Source organism: Nomascus leucogenys, chromosome 22a (assembly GCF_006542625.1).
Source record: "Nomascus leucogenys isolate Asia chromosome 22a, Asia_NLE_v1, whole genome shotgun sequence".
Lineage (NCBI taxonomy): Eukaryota > Metazoa > Chordata > Mammalia > Primates > Hylobatidae > Nomascus > Nomascus leucogenys.
In genome coordinates, this window is record NC_044402.1 from 34,758,206 (window position 1) to 34,776,610 (window position 18,405).

The 18,405-nt window shown below is 36.8% G+C and overlaps 1 long non-coding RNA gene across 1 annotated transcript; it reads left to right on the forward strand.

The window, feature by feature from the left end:
* Positions 1 to 1,890: 1,890 nt before the first annotated feature.
* Positions 1,891 to 13,931, forward strand: LOC115832392. Its single transcript, XR_004027887.1, has 3 exons — positions 1,891 to 1,975; positions 13,544 to 13,700; positions 13,855 to 13,931. It is a non-coding gene; the product is annotated as an uncharacterized LOC115832392 (long non-coding RNA).
* Positions 13,932 to 18,405: the final 4,474 nt, after the last annotated feature.

An 18,405-nucleotide genomic window follows, 5' to 3' on the forward strand; every position in this document is an offset into this window, starting at 1 on the left:
TTCAACTTATTTTGTCTCGGGAAAATAGGACCAATATTAAAGCTCTCTTGTGATTTATCTACGCCTTGTGAATCTGTTTCTAGTCAGTTTCACATAGAAGGAAAAGAGTCAGATTCTACCTCCAATTCTGCAAGGAAAAATACATTCTTAGTAGATCAAAATACATTTTAATCTCCGCTTTTCCTGAATTAGATTCAAAAAGCTTTGCTTACTAAATAGCTTATAAAGTGTCCTCTTTTGAAATAACCTGTACAGATAACTTTGACAGGGAATTTACTAGGGAAATTAAACAAAGCTGCCTTTATTGTTAATGAATAATTCTTCAACTACAATTTAATATTAGATATACTATATTTAAAATGAAGAGAGTAATGTTCATTCTTGTAGGATAGTGATTATTTTCTAATTTTCTATTAGGACCAAACTTATGTTTTGATGTAATGTTGGGTTTTGTATGTCACAAGTCTCCGGTAGATCCAGAAAGGCCCTTTTCACCTGTTACTATGCTCACTTACTAGCTCATGTCTAAGTTTCTCTACTAGAAATTATTTATCTTGGCTTAAGGCTGTGCCTTGCTAAAACCCAGTTATCTGTGAAAAAATTAACCCTTTAAACTTTATAATCATTATATATTTTGTTCCGGCTGAATTCGTTGTTGAGTTTTTTGAAAATGAACTAGCAGAATTCCTGAGGTGGCTGTGAGAGGGTCCACTGACAATGGAAATGAACACAAAAAGATTTTTGTTTAAAAGATGAATTTAATTTGTGAATTTTCTCTCCATTGTAGGTCACTTTGAGTTCTGGCTGACTTACAGAGGAAAAAATAGAGCTGATCATGACCATTATAAAAACATATTATGTGCAAAAGATGTACATCATTCCCTGAATATTTCGGTTTTTATTTCAAATTAGAAAATTACTGTTGTTGATTTAAATAAAGGACAGCATCATTGACAAAATCATCATGAATTGGAAATAGTGAAATTTAATTTTTATAAATCTGTGCTAAACGTTTTAATGAAAATATGTTTTTTTCATTCATGGCACTTTAATGAAAAATGTAGCGGTGATAAATTCAAACAATAAGTAAAATAGGATTTAAGTTACATGTGTTAATAAGGATATTGATCTACTGTTGATATTCTGAAGCTATTAGCAATCAAATGTTATCATTAATTTTCAGCACTTGAGCTACTACTTAGTTTTCTACTCACTAGTTCTACCTTTTAAAAAATTGCAAACAACATGGCTGTATGATGAGGGAAGAGCTTTACCCCTATTTGGACAAAAAATAGGCCCTGCTTGTAAGATTAGTTGAATGTTCAGGTCCTTGTAAGTTGTAAAGAACGAAGTTTAAAAATCTGTGTTAGGGGCTGGGAGCAGTGGCTCACTTCTGTAATCCCAGCACTTTGAGTGGCAGAGGTGGGCGGATCACAAGGTCAAGAGATCGAGACCATCCTGGCCAACATGGTGAAACCCCATCTCTACTAAAAATACAAAAATTAGCTGGGCGTGGTGGTGCTTACCTGTAGTCCCAGCCACTTGGTAGGCTGAGGCAGGAGAATCGCTTCAACCCGGGAGGCAGAAGTTGCAGTGAGCCGAGATCGCGCCACTGCACTCCAGCCTGGGTGACAGAGTGAGACTCCATCTCAAAAAAAAAAAATGTGTTAGATACTTTTTTTATACTTTAAATTTGATTTAAGACATTATCATGACTACCAATAACTCTACTGCTGTCTGTGAATCCTTGAAATTAAATGTTTAGATTTAGACCTAATAGATAACTATATTGTCAACTCTGTCAACGCTTGGCCATTTTATTAATGTTGCTATTTTTTAGTGCTTGCATATAGTAGATAGTAAATAAGTATTGAGTGGATGTCCAATAACTCTTTAATAGATTCATTTGTCATTTTAATTTGTAAGTAATTATTGATTCTTTTTCTTTAGGATACAGGCTAAACAAGAGTCAAAGGTAAGCCAAATGAGCTGGAGAACAGAGGAGATATTAGACAAGGGCAAGTGTGTATAAAGTGGTAAAAGAGTACCCTGAGATAAATGTAAATGGTGTGCAATAGAGGTTTAAAGGATAGAGTGCTTGTACACAGTTTGGCAATTCAGGAATGCCTCCAGTAGGATACGGCATTTGAGGTTGAACCTTGCAGGATTTGCGTGGCTGAGTGGTGAATTGTGAGGATAGTCATGGCAGAGAGCACATTCTATAAAGATTAGAGCAAATTCGGATATTTTCCATCTCTGACCTTGTATAGTTATTTTACAGCACTTGCGTCACACTATGTTTTAATTATTTTGTACTGTTTATACCTCTCATGCCATCCACTAAATCATAAACTTCTTGAGGGCTATGTGTTAGTAAGTCTTGTATTTTCTGCAAAGTCTATGAGTGCTCTGTATACATTAATATTTTTAAAAAATTACTTTGTATCTTTCAAGTTATCAAAGATTTTATAGTTTTACTAATTACATTGAATCTGGTGATTAACAAATGAAATAGCTCCTTGAATAGGCTGCACAATCAAGCATTTCTAAAACAGCAGTTTAGAGCTAAGGCACTGGAGTTAGAATTGCCATCTTTAAATACTGGTACAGCTATTGACTAACAGATCCTGACAATTTGTTAACCACAGTGGACTCAGTTTTCTTATCTATAAAAAGGGATAATATTCATATATACCTAATAGAGCTCTGTGGTAGAATATAGATTGCTATAAATACTTTGCTAATCTTCCTTTTGAAAGATGGAGTCTAATATTCATCCCTTTGAGTCTGGGCTGGCATTTGTGACACTCTTAAGCAATAAATAATAATGGAAGTGATATTGTGAGACCTTTGAGGCTAGATCATATGAAGCTCTGAAGCTTTTGCTGATCCCTTTTTGAATGCTGCTCTTAAAAGTCTTTCTGTTGGAGCCTTTAGCCACCACATAAGAATTTGACTACTCTGAACCTTTAGCCATCATATAAGAAGTTTGACTACTCTGAGACTCACGAGACATGGGATCTCATGCTGGAGATCCATGTGTGGATTCTCTGGTTAACATTGCCAGCTGAGCTAAACTTTTTGGCCATTCCAGGCAAGGCATGAGACACGTGTGTTAAGCCTCCTGGTATCCTTTATAACAGCCCCATCCACCAGGTGAATAGCATCTAGTGATCCCAGCTGACTTCATGTGTAGAACTAGTATCACCCATTATAACCCAAGTCAATTTCTTGACCCACTTTCATTAACCATAAAATAATGGTTGTTGTTTTAAGACACTAAGTTTTGGAGTAGTTTATTACATGGTAAAAGATAACTGGAACAGGCTATTATAAAGATTAAATCATTTACTGTGTATAAAACAGCACAGTGCTGGGTACATATTATGTATTCTGTAGAAGTTACTGCTATTATGATATTATACCATAATCACAAAGTCTGCATTTGTGTGTGTCTGTGTATGTCATCTGTGTGTATGTTATTTGCAAGTACTGAGAAAATGAACTCGAAATGAAAGCCAATAATATGCTGCACTTTCATATAAGAGAAGCTTTAAGTCATTTTTTTAAAGATAGGGTCTTGCTATGTTGCCTAAGCTGGACTCAAACTCCTGGGCTCAAACAATCCTCCTGCCTCGGCCTCCTGAGTAGCTGGGACTAAAGGTGCACCGCACCATGCCCGGCTGCTTTAAGTCATTATTCTATAAATAATTCTTTTCTTTTTCTTTCTTTCTTTCTTTTTTTAAATTATTATTATACTTTAAGTTTTAGAGTGCATGTGCTCAACGTGCAGGTTTGTTACATATGTATACATGTGCCATGTTGGTGTGCTGCACCCATTAACTCATCATTTAGCATTAGGTATATCTCCTATTGCTATCCCTACCCCCTACCCCCACTCCACAGCAGTCCCCAGTGTGTGATGTTCCCCTTCCTGTGTCCATGTGTTCTCATTGTTCAATTCCCACCTATGAGTGAGAACATGCGGTGTTTGGTTTTTTGTCCTTGTGATAGTTTGCTGAGAATGATGGTTTTCAGCTTCGTCCATGTCCCTACAAAGGACATGAACTCATCATTTTTTATGGCTGCATAGTATTCCATGGTGTATATGTGCCACATTTTCTTAATCCAGTCTATCATTGTTGGACATTTGGGTTGGTTCCAAGTCTTTGCTATTGTGAATAGTGCCACAATAAGCATACGTGTGCATGTGTCTTTATAGCAGCATGATTTACAATCCTTTGGGTATATACTCAGTAATGCAGTGGCTGGGTCAAATGGTATTTCTACTTCTAGATCCCTGAGGAATCGCCACACTGTCTTCCACAATGGTTGAACTAGTTTACAGTCCCACCAACAGTGTAAAAGTGTTCCTATTTCTCCACATCCTCTCCAGCACCTGTTGTTTCCTGACTTTTTAATGATCGCCATTCTAACTGGTGTGAGATGGTATCTCATTGTGGTTTTGATTTGCATTTCTCTGATGGCCAGTGATGATGAGCATTTTTTCATGTGTTTTTTGGCTGCATAAATGTCTTCTTTTGAGAAGTGTCTGTTCATATCCTTTGCCCACTTTTTGATGGGGTTGTTTGTTTTGTTCTTGTAAACGTGTTGGAGTTCATTGTGGATTCTGGAAATTAGCCCTTTGTCAGATGAGTAGGTTGCAAAAATTTTCTCCCATTCTCTAGGTTGCTTGTTCACTCTGATGGTAGTTTCTTTTGCTGTGCAGAAGCTCTTTAGTTTAATTAGATCCCATTTGTCAATTTTGGCTTTTGTTGCCATTGCTTTTGGTGTTTTAGACATGAAGTCCTTGCCCATGCCTATGTGCTGAATGGTATTGCCTAGGTTTTCTTCTAGGGTTTTTATGGTTTTAGGTCTAACATGTAAGTCTTTAATCCATCTTGAATTAATTTTTGTATAAGGTGTAAGGAAGGGATCCAGTTTCAGTTTTCTACATATGGCTAGCCAGTTTTCCCAGCACCATTTATTAAATAAGGAATCCTTTCCCCATTGCTTGTTTTTGTCAAGTTTGTCAAAGATCAGATAGTTGTAGATATGTGGCATTATTTCTGAGAGCTCTGTTCTGTTCCATTGGTCTAGATCTCTGTTTTGGTACCAGTACCATGCTGTTTTGGTTACTGTAGCCTTGTAGTATAGTTTGAAGTCAGGTAGCATGATGCCTCCAGCTTTGTTCTTTTGGCTTAGGATTGACTTGGCAATGTGGACTCTTTTTTGGTTCCATATGAACTTTAAAGTAGTTTTTTCCAATTCTGTGAAGAAAGTCATGGGTAGCTTGATGGGGATGGCACTGAATCTATAAATTACCTTGGGCAGTATGGCCATTTTCACGATATTGATTCTTCCTACCCATGAGCATGGAATGTTATTCCATTTGTTTGTATCCTCTTTCATTTCATCGAGCAGTGGTTTGTAGTTCTCATTGAAGAGGTCCTTCACATCCCTTGTAAGTTGGATTCCTAGGTATTTTATTCTCTTTGAAGCAATTGTGAATGGGAGTTCACTCATGATTTGGCTCTCTGTTTGTCTGTTATTGGTGTATAAAAATGCTTGTGATTTTTGTACATTGATTTTGTATCCTGAGACTTTGCTGAAGTTGCCTATCAGCTTAAGAAGATTTTGGGCTGAGACAATGGGGTTTTCTAGATATACAATTGTGTCATCTGCAAACAAGGACAATTTGACTTCCTCTTTTCCTAATTGAATACCCTTTATTTCCTTCTCCTGCCTGATTGCCCTGGCCAGAACTTCCAACACTATGTTGAATAGGAGTGGCGAGAGAGGGCATCCCTGTCTTATGCCAGTTTTCAAAGCGAATGCTTCTAGTTTTTGTCATTCAGTGTGATATTGGCTGTGGGTTTGTCTTAGATAACTCATTATTTTGAGGTATGTCCCATCAATACCTAATTTATTGAGAGTTTTTAGCATGAAGCATTGTTGAATTTTGTCAAAGGCCTTTTCTGCATCTATTGAGATAATCATGTGATTTTTGTCTTTGGTTCTGTTTATATGCTGGATTATGTTTATTGATTTTCCTATGTTTAACCTGCCTTGCATCCCAGGGATGAAGCCCACTTGATCATGGTGGATAAGCTTTTTGATGTGTTGCTGGATTCGGTTTGCCAGTATTTTATTGAGAATTTTTGCATCAATGTTCATCAAGGATATTGGTCTAAAATTTTCCTTTTTGTTGTGTGTCTGCCAGGCTTTGGTATCAGGATGATGCTGGCCTCATAAAATGAGTTAGGGAGGATTCCCTCTTTTTCTATTGATTGGAATAGTTTCAGAAGAAATGGTAACAGCTCCTCCTTGTACCTCTGGTAGAATTCGGCTTTGAATCCATCTGGTCCTGGACTTTTTTTGGTTGGTAAGCTAGTGATTATTGCCTGAATTTCAGAGCCTGTTATTGATCTCTTCAGAGATTCAACTTCTTCCTGGTTTAGTCTTGGGAGAGTGTACGTGTCAAGGAATTTATCCATTTCTTCTAGATTTTCTAGTTTATTTGCGTAGAGGTGTTTATAGTATTCTCTGATGGTAGTTTGTATTTCTGTGGGATCGGTGGTGATATCCCCTTTGTCATTTTTTATTGCATCTATTTGATTCTTCTCTCTTTTCTTCTTTATTAGTCTTGCTAGCGGTCTATCAATTTTGTTGATCTTTTCAAAAAACCAGCTCCTGGATTCATTGATTTTTTGAAGGGTTTTTTGTGTCTCTATTTCCTTCAGTTCTGCTCTGATCTTAGTTATTTCTTGCCTTCTGCTAGCTTTTGAATGTGTTTGCTCTTGCTTCTGTAGTTCTTTTAATTGTGATGTTAGGGTGTCAATTTTGGATCTTTCCTGCTTTCTCTTGTGGGCATTTAGTGCTATAAATTTCCCTCTACGCACTGCTTTGAATGTGTCCCAGAGATTCTGATATGTTCTGTCTTTGTTCTCGTTGGTTTCAAAGAACATCTTTATTTCTACCTTCATTTTGTTAGGTACCCAGTAGTCATTCAGGAGCAGGTGGTTCAGTTTCCATGTAGTTGAGCGGTTTTGAGTGAGTTTCTTAATCCTGAATTCTAGTTTGATTGCACTGTGGTCTGAGAGACAGTTTGTTATAATTTCTATTCTTTTACATTTGCTGAGGAGAGCTTTACTTCCAACTATGTGGTCAATTTTGGAATAGGTGTGGTGTGGTGCTGAAAAGAATGTATATTCTGTTGATTTGGGGTGGAGAGTTCTGTGGATGTCTATTAGGTACACTTGGTGCAGAGCTGAGTTAAATTCCTGGATATCCTTGTTAACTTTCTGTCTCATTGATCTGTCTAATGTTGACAATGGGGTGTTAAAATCTCCCATTATTATTGTGTGGGAGTCTAAGTCTCTTTGTAAGTCTCTAAGGACTTGCTTTATGAATCTGGGTGCTCCTGTATTGGGTGCATATATATTTAGGATAGTTAGTTCTTCTTGTTGAATTGATCCCTTTACCGTTATGTAATGACCTTCTTTGTCTGTTTTGATCTTTGTTGGTTTAAAGTCTGTTTTATCTGAGACTAAGATCGCAACCCCTGCCTTTTTTTGTTTTCCATTTGCTTGGCAGATCTTCCTCCATCCCTTTATTTTGAGCCTATGTGTGTCTCTGTACGTGAGATGGGTTTCCTGAATACAGCACACTGATGGGTCTTGACTCTTTATCCAATTTACCAGTCTGTGCCTTTTAATTGGAGCACTTAGCCCATTTACATTTAAGGTTAGTATTGTTATGTGAATTTGATCCTGTCATTATGATGTTAGCTGGTTATTTTGCTCGTTAGTTGATGCAGTTTCTTCCTAGCCTTGATGGTCTTTACAATTTGGCATGTTTTTGCAGCGGCTGGTACTGGTTGTTCCTTTCCATGTTTAGTGCTTCCTTCAGGAGCTCTTTTAGGGCAGGCCTGGTGGTGACAAAATCTCTCAGCATTTGCTTGTCTGTAAAGTATTTTATTTCTCCTTCACTTATGAAGTTTAGTTTGGCTGGATATGAAATTCTGGGTTGAAAATTCTTTTCTTTAAGAATGTTGAATATTGACCCCCACTCTCTTCTGGCTTGTAGAGTTTCTGCCAAGAGATTAGCTGTTAGTCTGATGGGCTTCCCTTTGTGGGTAACCCGACCTTTCTCTCTGGCTGCCCTTAACATTTTTTCCTTCATTTCAACTTTGGTGAATCTGACAATCATGTGTCTTGGAGTTGCTCTTCTCGAGGGGCATCTTTGTGGCATTCTCTTTATTTCCTGAATTTGAATGTTGGCCTGCCTTGCTAGATTGGGGAAGTTCTCCTGGATAATATCCTGCAGAGTGTTTTCCAATTTGGTTCCATTCTCTCAGTCACTTTCAGGTACACCAATCAGATGTAGATTTGGTCTTTTCACATAGTCCCATATTTCTTAGAGGCATTGTTTGTTTCTTTTTATTCTTTTTTCTCTAAACTTCTCTTCTCACTTCATTTCTTTCATTTGATCTTCAATCACTGATATCCTTTCTTCCAGTTGATCAAATTGGCTACTGAAAATTGTGCATTCGTCATGTAGTTCTCATGCCATGTTTTCCAGCTCCATCAGGTCCTTTAAAGACTTCTCTGCATTGGTTATTCTAGTTAGCCATTCATCTAATCTTTTTTCAAGGCTTTTAACTTCTTTGCCGTGGGTTCGAACTTCCTCCTTAAGCTCGGAGAAGTTCAATCATCTGAAGCCTTCTTCTCTCAACTCATCAAAGTCATTCTCCGTCCAGCTTTGTTCTGTTGCTGGTGAGGAGCTGCATTCCTTTGGAGCAGGAGAGGCACTCTGATTTTTAGAATTTTCAGTTTTTCTGTTCTGTTTTTCCCCCATCTTTGTGGTTTTATCTACCTTTGGTCTTTGATGATGTTGATGTACAGATGGGGTTTTGGTGTGGATGTCCTTTCTGTTTGTTAGTTTTCCTTCTAACAGTCAGGATCCTCAGCTGCAGGTCTGTCTGAGTTTACTGGAGGTCCACTCCAGACCCTGTTTGCCTGGGTATCAGCAGCGGTGGCTGCCGAACAGCGGATATTGGTGAACCACAAATGCTGCTGCCTGATCGTTCCTCTGGAAGTTTTGTCTCAGAGGAGTACCCGGCTGTGTGAGGTGTCAGTCCACCCCTACTGGGGGATGCCTCCCAGTTAGGCTACTTGAGGAGGCATCTGCCCGTTCTCAGATCTCAAGCTGTGTGCTGAGAGAACCACTACTCTCTTCAAAGCTGTCAGACAGGGACATTTAAGTCTGCAGAGGTTATTGCTGTCTTCTGTTTGTTTTTGCCCTGCCCCCAGAGGTGGAGCCCACAGAGACAGGCAGGCCTCCTTGAGCTGTGGTGGGCTCCACCCAGTTGGAGCATCCCAGCTGCTTTGTTTACCTACTCAAGCCTGAGCAGTGGCAGGCGCCCCTCCCCCAGCCTGGCTGCCACCTTGCAGTTTGATCTCAGACTGCTGTGCTAGCGATGAGCGAGGCTCTGTTGGGCGTAGGACCCTCTGAGCCAGGTGCAGGATATAATCTACTGGTGTGCCGTTTGTTAAGCCCATTGGAAAAGCGCAGTATTAGGATGGGAGTGACCTGATTTTCCAGGTGCCGTCTGTCACCCCTTTCTTTGACTAAGAAAGGGAATTCCCTGACTCCTTGCACTTCCTGGGTGAGGCAATGCCTCGCTCTGCTTCAGCTCATGCATGGTATGCTGCACCCACTGTCCTGCACCCACTGGCCGGCACTCCCCAGTGAGATGAACCCAGTACCTTAGTTGGAAATGCAGAAATCACCTGTCTTCTGCGTCGCTCATGCTGGGAGCTGTAGACTGGAGCTGTTCCTATTCGGCCATCTTGGCTCCACCTCCTTTTTTTTTTCTTCAAGATAGATTCTTGCTTTGTTGACCAGGCTGGAGTGCAGTGGCATGATCTCAGCTCACTGCAACCTCGGCCTCCTGGGTTCAAGCAATTCTCCTGCCTCAGCCTCTCAAATTTTGGGGATTACAGGCATGCACCACTATGTCTGCCTAATTTTTTATTTTTAGTAGAGACGGGGTTTCACCATGTTGTCCAGGCTGATGTCGATCCCCTGACCTTGTGATCCACCCGCCTTGGCCTCTCATAGTGTTGAGATTATAGGTGTGAGCCAGAATTGTTATCTTTCCCTGACTAAGAATTAAATAATAAGTTTTTCTTCTTCAGGTTTTTTCTTTTTTTTTTTCGTCTTAGTGCCTTCTCATGTCACTGTATATTGCCCATCTGAACAGGCCATCTGACTGATCTTTACTACTTCCTTCATTTCAGTTACCATAAATTCTTAATGAATTCTAAATATTTACCTTTAGACCAACTTATTTTTGAATTTCAGATGTGAACATTCAACTGCTTACTGAAAATCCCCATCTTAATATCCCACAGGCACCTCCAGACCAACACAGTCAAAACTGAACCCCTTAGCTCCTTATCAAATTTCCTTATTTTAATTCACTATCCATTGTTTGTGTAAGTCAAAACCTAGGTTTTTAACCATAAGTCTGGCTTAACATCACGAATCACATTGGCACATGTTCATTAAAATAGGATCTGTTCTAGGTAATTGAAAAGTTTAAGGCTTTCATAATGTAGCTTATATATCATGATACTGAACTGTGTTTTATGAAGCAATAATACATATAAATAATGCAGAAAATTTTATAAAGTGCCTGATATTTGGGATATGCTAAGCAAACCACAAAAGTTTGGCACATCTTGGGATTTAAGCCTTTTCTAGCTATTATTTTTCCTGCTCTAGCTTATTGAAACTTGTGCCTATAACCTTTCCATAAATTTTAATCTGAAGATATCAAACAGCCTTATAGATTTAATTTGTTTGCATGTTCTTAATGCTTTGAAACCCGTGAAGTAATCAAGACTATTGCTTTTTCTAGTTGGCACGTAGCACCTTTTGACTCCTCTCCATAGCATTGTCAAGAAAGACATTTTATTCTACACTAGCCATTTATGTCCAGTCCCACAAGTACTCAAAATCTTGAAATTTTAAATTAAATTTAATCAGGCTGTTGTACTGAAATTATTTCCACTATCCTAATGTCATTATGCTTCATATCATTTTAATTTATATTTAAGTGCAATTTTTGTTTGTAATTTTTGGTGCTCTGATCTTTAATATCTGGAAATAATTTTAGCAAACATTTATGTGGTTTGCATTTGTGAAATGCTTTATCTTTCTGTTGAAGATTCACCATATATGCTAACATACTTAAACTCTGAAAAGTAAAAGCTTGTGGAAAATTATACTTATTTTGCTTGTTTAATCCAGCAGTTCCCATGGAGTGTAAAAAATGAATAACATTTGTCATACTATTTTCTATTTAGTTTGAGAGACCTACAACTTTAAAATTGATACTCAGCTTCATGAATACCTTTTCTACTTCAGGGACTACATAAGAGAGGAAATATTTCATTTGTAAACATTCTACTTTGTAGATAATATAGGAGTCTTTTTCCTTTTCTTAAATGGCTTCCCTCATTGCTCACCATTGCTTCAGATGATTTCCAAAATTCCTTGCTAATTAGTTTTAGGTGGGCTTGCTTTTGGGAGCTGAGTTTCTCTCTTTCCCCTGTCCCCATCCTTACATTGCCAAGTCTGTGTGTCCTCTTTCTTCTGCCTTTTTGCTTTCTTCCTTTCGTTTCTGACATTCTAGATTTTGTCTTGCTGATATTGTTTCAGCTTTATAGAATATTATTATTTTTGTGCTACCACAGTGATTTTACAAGAAAACATGCATTAAGGGATAGCTGTTTACCTCAGGATGCTTCAGTTAACAAAGTATTTTACATGGATTTCCTTTAGTCTGAAATCTCTGTACTTAAGATGAGTTCCATCCCCTGACTTTTCAGAAACGTATCAGTTGTATTAAAACGAAGCATATCTGTAACATGCTTACAAGTATGTGCTAATGTAATAGCACTAAGAGAAGAATAGTGTTTTGGCAGATAAATTTTTAATTAATTGCTTTAATAAAGTCAGCTAAAACTCTGTCCTCCGCACAGCATAGCACACGTACTTCAGTTTTTAGGTCAGCTCCTACAAGACAATTGACTGGCAAGGAAGTCAGTGCTCTTCATTACACGGATACAACAATATCAGAGAACTGTTAGAATAACTTAAACTTCCCTAATGAGCTTCAGAGCTTTAATGAGAAGATTTTCTATTCTTATGTGATTAATATTGCTCTGTGATAGAAAGAGAACTTTTATTTTTTCTGAAAGGAAATGTAGAGCAAAAGGGTTCAAGATAGATGATTAAGAGGAAGTTAAGAAGTGGTTAATCCCTTATAGCCCAAAGGGGCTTAATTATTGATAACTAGTAACTGCCACCAGCATAGGTAGGCTCTCTAAATAATCATTATAGCCTAGAATAAAGTAACAAAAACTATTTTTAAACTACCAGCATTTTAACCATTTATTTTCTGAATTCAGTCTATCAAGTAATTAGCTTAGACTAGCTATAAAATTGTGTGAGCTCGTGAATCTATAAGTTTAGAGACACTTATGATTCACGATTAGTCTTGAATATTTTTTCTATAAAAATAGTCCAAGTAAATCACTAAGTCAAAATGGACGAACTGGTTCGATGTATGTGTATGTGTGTGTCTAGGTACACAGCTGTGTGTTTGTGTGTGTAGGTGTGTAGCTGTGTGTGTGTCCACACACATTTTGAAAATCAACAGGTTAGCAGAAACAGGATGACGAAGGAAGAATGAGAAAAAGAGATAGTTATAAAGAGTCACTGATAATAAGCAAAACATTCTTAGGATATGTGGGCATATATAATCAGTGGCCTTTTTGTACAAATACATCTTTTTTGACATATTAGTTTCCATCGACATCAACCGAAGCAGATTTCAGAATGTCAAGGAGAAGTAGTGAGAAGTAAAAGTGACTGTAAAAATAGTGGAAGTAGAAGCAGTGAAGATGTCGAGAAGTTTGTGAAAGAAGTAAAATAGAAGTAGATGGTCATCACATTTAAATAAAGGTTAGTCATGCACTTTGAACAGACACTGGTTAAAGATATTTAGGAAAATAGAATGGATTTTAAATTTTAATCGGGGAAGCTGATTGTAAAGAAGAAGGAGTAAAAACAAATACCAGAACAAAAACACTAGAGAGGGAAACTATTTCTTTATTGGTTTCAGCTATCTCCGAATGTGTGTTTAGGTTTCACCTTCAGCAGGAGACATCAAATTTATTCAGAAGAAGAGCTAAATTAATGATGTCATAATCCAGCTATGCTTTTTGAAGCTTATTGGGAAAGACATTCTCCTGTGTGCTGTCTTTTCACTCCCACTGGGCCACATAAGAATGGGCATGGAACCCTTCCTTACCAGTAGGTAAGGGGGCCCACACAGGAAGTACTGGGCTCATGGCCTTATGTGGGAATATGTTTTGCTGTTTCAGACTCAATGTGTAGTTCTTTGTTCTGCTTAAGTGGGTGTTTCAATAGCCCTCAGACATGTCCTCTCCCCACAATTTTTTTTCAGATACCACAGAGGAGAGGTCGAGGTCCTTCCACTGCAGCACCAAGTGGGGTATATAAAGCCACACTGCCCGTGAGGGCTGTGACGTGAGTCCACTAGCTGTGAGAGACAGATGTATTACAAAGGGATGGATTTAGTGCACTCTTTCCTCTCTCTTACTGTGAGTAGATGCTGCACTTCTTGAATCTGGTGTGTGTGTGTGTGTTGTCTGTTCTCAGTGACCTTGAATCATACACAGTTTTTTTTTCACCCCCTGGGTGGCATTTACCTGCCTTTTAACATTGGCTACACTCATGTAATATTCTGTCCTACAGCACAGCCTGAACAGCCAGTGAACGATGAAACAAAACTTCTTCCCAAGCCTCAACGAGGATTGTGCCATGGTTTGAAGGTAAGAGAATTTCAAGCCATTAATCATCTATCAATACTGAATACCAGTGAGAATGGCTTCTTCAGGTCTATCAGCTTATTGCTGCTTCTATGTTATTCTTAGGCCAAAGAACAATGGTCAACCCAGCAATCAACTCTGTTTGGCTGATTTGTGCCTTTAGTCCAACCTTCTCAGTTGGACCACACAGCCATTCTTCTCTTCAATTTCAGGGTCTTTCCTTCAGGAATTCTGTCAGGAATAAGCAGCAAGTTTCCTACTGCTCTGGGTCCTCCTTAGACCCCCTTATTTCATGTTCAGAGGAATGAACTCCACATCCTGTCTTAAACTCCACCTTCCTTCTATTATTTTTTCATATTTGACATTGATACTCATTAAAACTGCAATCTGAATTATTACCACCAAAGATATTGTTTATCTCTTTTTTTGCACCAGAGAGCTTAATCTTTAAAATGTTCTGTGAGAAATGGGAATGGTATACTATCTTTCTAGTGTGGCAAAAGAAGAGAGAGAAACAAAATAATTGTGTTCATATTAAGATTATTTGAATATAAATATTTTGCCAAATTTGTATTTAAGCATCCATGTTATTTTTAATAATTGGATTGATATAAGTAGATCTTAAGAAATAGCAAAAAAAAACCATTTTGTCAAATTGGAGTCAAGGAGGCATGGAAATTCTCTTCATTTTAAGTGCTCCTAAATTCCTGCTTATTCTGTGGTTGCATTTATATCAACAAAGAGAATTGGAGATTAAGGAAATTAATCAGAAATTTTAATTAAAAAAGGAATGGAAAAAATAAGTAAAATTTCCTATAGAATTCTAGGGTTTGACATCTACACAGATATATTCATTAGGTAGAATAATATCTTACTGCAGTTTGTTTTTTTTTTCTTACTGTAAATAAAGGGTCAACCAACATCTAATAACTCACAACTGCATCTTTTCTTGTTAGAACATGTCGCCCAGCACTTTTTGATTAGATGTTCTCGGATAATAGCTGGGGCAGATTGACCAAAGGAGAGCAATTTTTTTTTAATCAGGATAACATAATGATTCCATCATAAACTTTAGAAAGGTCTATGGATATCACCAATTTTCTTTTTTTGTCTATTAATAGTGCTGTATCTTTAGTGGAATTGAAGACATGACCTTCTGCAGGTTTCAATACAACTTTATAAAAGGCCATAACAATGCCTTTAAAATCAAATCTATTAACTGTTCTACAGAGAAGCCAGTTTTCTAGTAACTTGGCCATAACTTAAAGACAGGGACCCTGAAAACACCAAGCATCTGCCTGAAATCTGAATTATCTCCCTGACTAGATTCAGTAATCTTGGCTGTTCTCTGCATTTAAGTCATTTTGTATACATCAATTTCTTCACCTATGAAAGAAGAGAGTCGTCCAACATATTCTGATGTTCTTTCGGTTCTGAGTTCTTTGGATAATTTGATTGGAGCCCAAGAGATGTCCTAAATCTGACGGGCATGCAGTAAATGTTTGTTGATTGTGAAAAAATATTTGACTTCCAAATGGGTTGTAAAATATCTCATGTGGACATACTGTGGCAAGTTAACACTTATAATTTTGGGAGCAGAATAAATGTAATTAAGTCGCAAATGCAAATGAATTCTCTGCTTATTTAAGTCAAAGAGAAATAGTTGTCTAAAAACAATCTGACCCACATACTGGTTGAAAATAGTAAGCATTTTTTTTTTTATGAAGGGCCAAGTAAGTGGCTTACATATATTAAATGTAATAAATGTATTCAAAAAGATTTTCACCTAGTTGAACTGCATTTATACTTCGTGAATATCACTAGTGTAATCATTATTTTAAAAACATATAGCTGGAGAAATAAGCACTTAGACAGGTAAGAAAACAGACTGAAGTTTTAAATTTTATTTTTAACAGTCATTCTAAAAGAATTATCATTATATATTTGTATGACTGTTAAAAGTTGAAACAAAAAACATGGAAGTATGCTTTTAATTGACCATTGTTATATATAGCAAGTGAATTAAAAAATTTATGCATATAAAGTTACTAATAATTTTTTCAGCAGGTATAGTTTCCTGCATACTTACCTATATGTATTCTTTAATCCTTGTTACAGCCCCATGAACTATCTACTATTATTATCATCATTCCATCTTTCAGGTGAGGAAGCTGAGGTCTAGAGAAGTTCATTAATTTGACTAAAGGCATACAGTCAATAAATGGTAGAGCCATGGTTTGAACCCTGGCATTCTGGTTTTATGCTTTTAACCAACTGCTTATTATTGGTATCTTATTGTGATGATTTTGGAAAACACTACTAATTTATTTGAAATGTATTAATAGTCTTTATTTATTTACAAGTTTAATAAAGAAAAAGTTAACCTTTCCATATGTTCAAACAAGATGCATAATTTTCTCATTTATCATCCGCAGTTTCTATTTCTCTATGCTTTGTGAAATGAAAAGCTGTAATATCAAATTTTTATTTTGTTTTAATCATTTGTATGATTTGCTAGGCTTTGTGCTATTAAATAGAATGTATCAATGCTTTTTTTGCATTTAGTATTTAATATGTAGGGAACCCATTTCTGATGAATTGCCATGAGTTGAGAAATACTCTGTATGTACTCCATGAAATTATAAGTAGCCAATACATGTCTCTATACATTCCTTTAGGAGGCCTTATTTTGTTCTGTTAGAATTATTTTAACTCAAAATATATTTTGTTTATAAATGATTAGATCATCTGTTTTACTCAAGCAATTGACATTGAATCACATTACTATTACTTCATTTTTTATTCAGAGGTTTTAAACATCTTTCCCTTTTACTGTTTTTAAAAACTTAACACTGACAATTTTTATATCTTGTGATATAAAATATAATAAATTATAATCAAATCAAGAATAATAATGAAATGAAAGGAAGAAAGTTGAAAAAATCAGTCAAATGGTATACAATGGTTTCTTCTTTAAGTATGGGAAATAACTGCTTGTTTACAATAGAATCTATCTATTTCAAGACCTTTTAAGAATAATTTCTGTTGCAAAGTGAGAACATTTGAAGTTCCATTTGAAAAATGCAGTACTTCTGCCCTGGTGAAAATAGATAAGCTTCCAGGATTCTTCTTATGGAAAAGATAAGCCTGCTGCTACTGGTGCTGCTGCTGCTGCTGCAAAAAGGAAAAAAAAAGTCTTAAAAATATGTTAGTAGACACATATTAGCAGAACAGTTCCCTAGGGCTGGAAAAACAAGCATCTGCCATTGATTTTGTACTCAGTTGAACTTCAGAGAGTCACACTCTTACATTATTAGATGAGAAATTACGTGGGTTTTAGTGAATTCTTAATGAAACCTATATTTTAAAAATTAAAATATTTTGATTTGCTCAATCTTAAACTTAAGTTGTATCATGTTAGTCTTATCCAAACTCATTCAAAATGTATATGGGATTGTTTCATGAAATTTTGACATTTTTTTTTTAGAAAATTTTGCATTTCAGAGTTGTAAATATAGCTTATCTGAACTCTAGAAGTCATATTGCTTAGTGTTCCTGAAAGTAATGAAAAAAGTTATCTAGAATATGTACATATCAGTTAGAATGTTTGTGAAGCAAGTGATTGAAAATTTATTATCTTCCAGAGATGGCATCAAGGTGAGTTGATTCAGCAGCTTAACCTTGTCATCGAGCATTCCAGTTCTTTCAGCCTCTCTACTCTGCTGCCTGCAACAGCAGTTTATACAAAGGCTGGTTTCTTTGTCATGTGAGATGGCTTTGTGTTTGCCCAGTGTGTGTGTGTGTGTGTGTGTGTGTGTGTGTGTGTGTGTGGCGGGGGGGCTTCTCATGTGCATAGATGAATTAAGTTGGAGTTATTTAGGAAAGGGAAGAGCAAAAAGGAAGAAAGAATACTGGGTGATCATCAATGCCCAACACAGGAAAGAGTGTAAGTAAATGAAACCTCTGTTTTTTAATGATAAATTTTGCGTGTAGCATGTTCTAGTAAAGTTTGGCTCCACTGAGCTTGTATTACTTTGTAAAATATGCAAAGTCATATTGAAAAAAATTCAAATGTTCTTTATTTGAGAACTGAATTCCCTTTTGGAATTCAGTTATGACTCCTTAACATAGAGGCTCTAAATTCTTAATTATATAGCTGTGAAATGGACTTTTAAATGGAATGTAATTTTATACATTTTGTGAGCTTTTATTGCGTTCATTTCTTATGGCAGAGAGTGCTCCTTATTCTCACAATCTTTATTTGGGCCATGGCTGCTCTGCATATAGACTACTTGGCAACCTCCCTTAGAACTAGGTGTACTCATATGATCGAGGTCTGTCCATGGGAATATAAATGAGAGTAATGTGTACAACTTCCAGCTAATGCTTTCAAAGGAAAGGTGTGACACTTTAGGGTTGGTAGAAAGAAAAAACAATAAGGAGCCTGGATACCTGGTAATTTTTAGACAGAAGACCC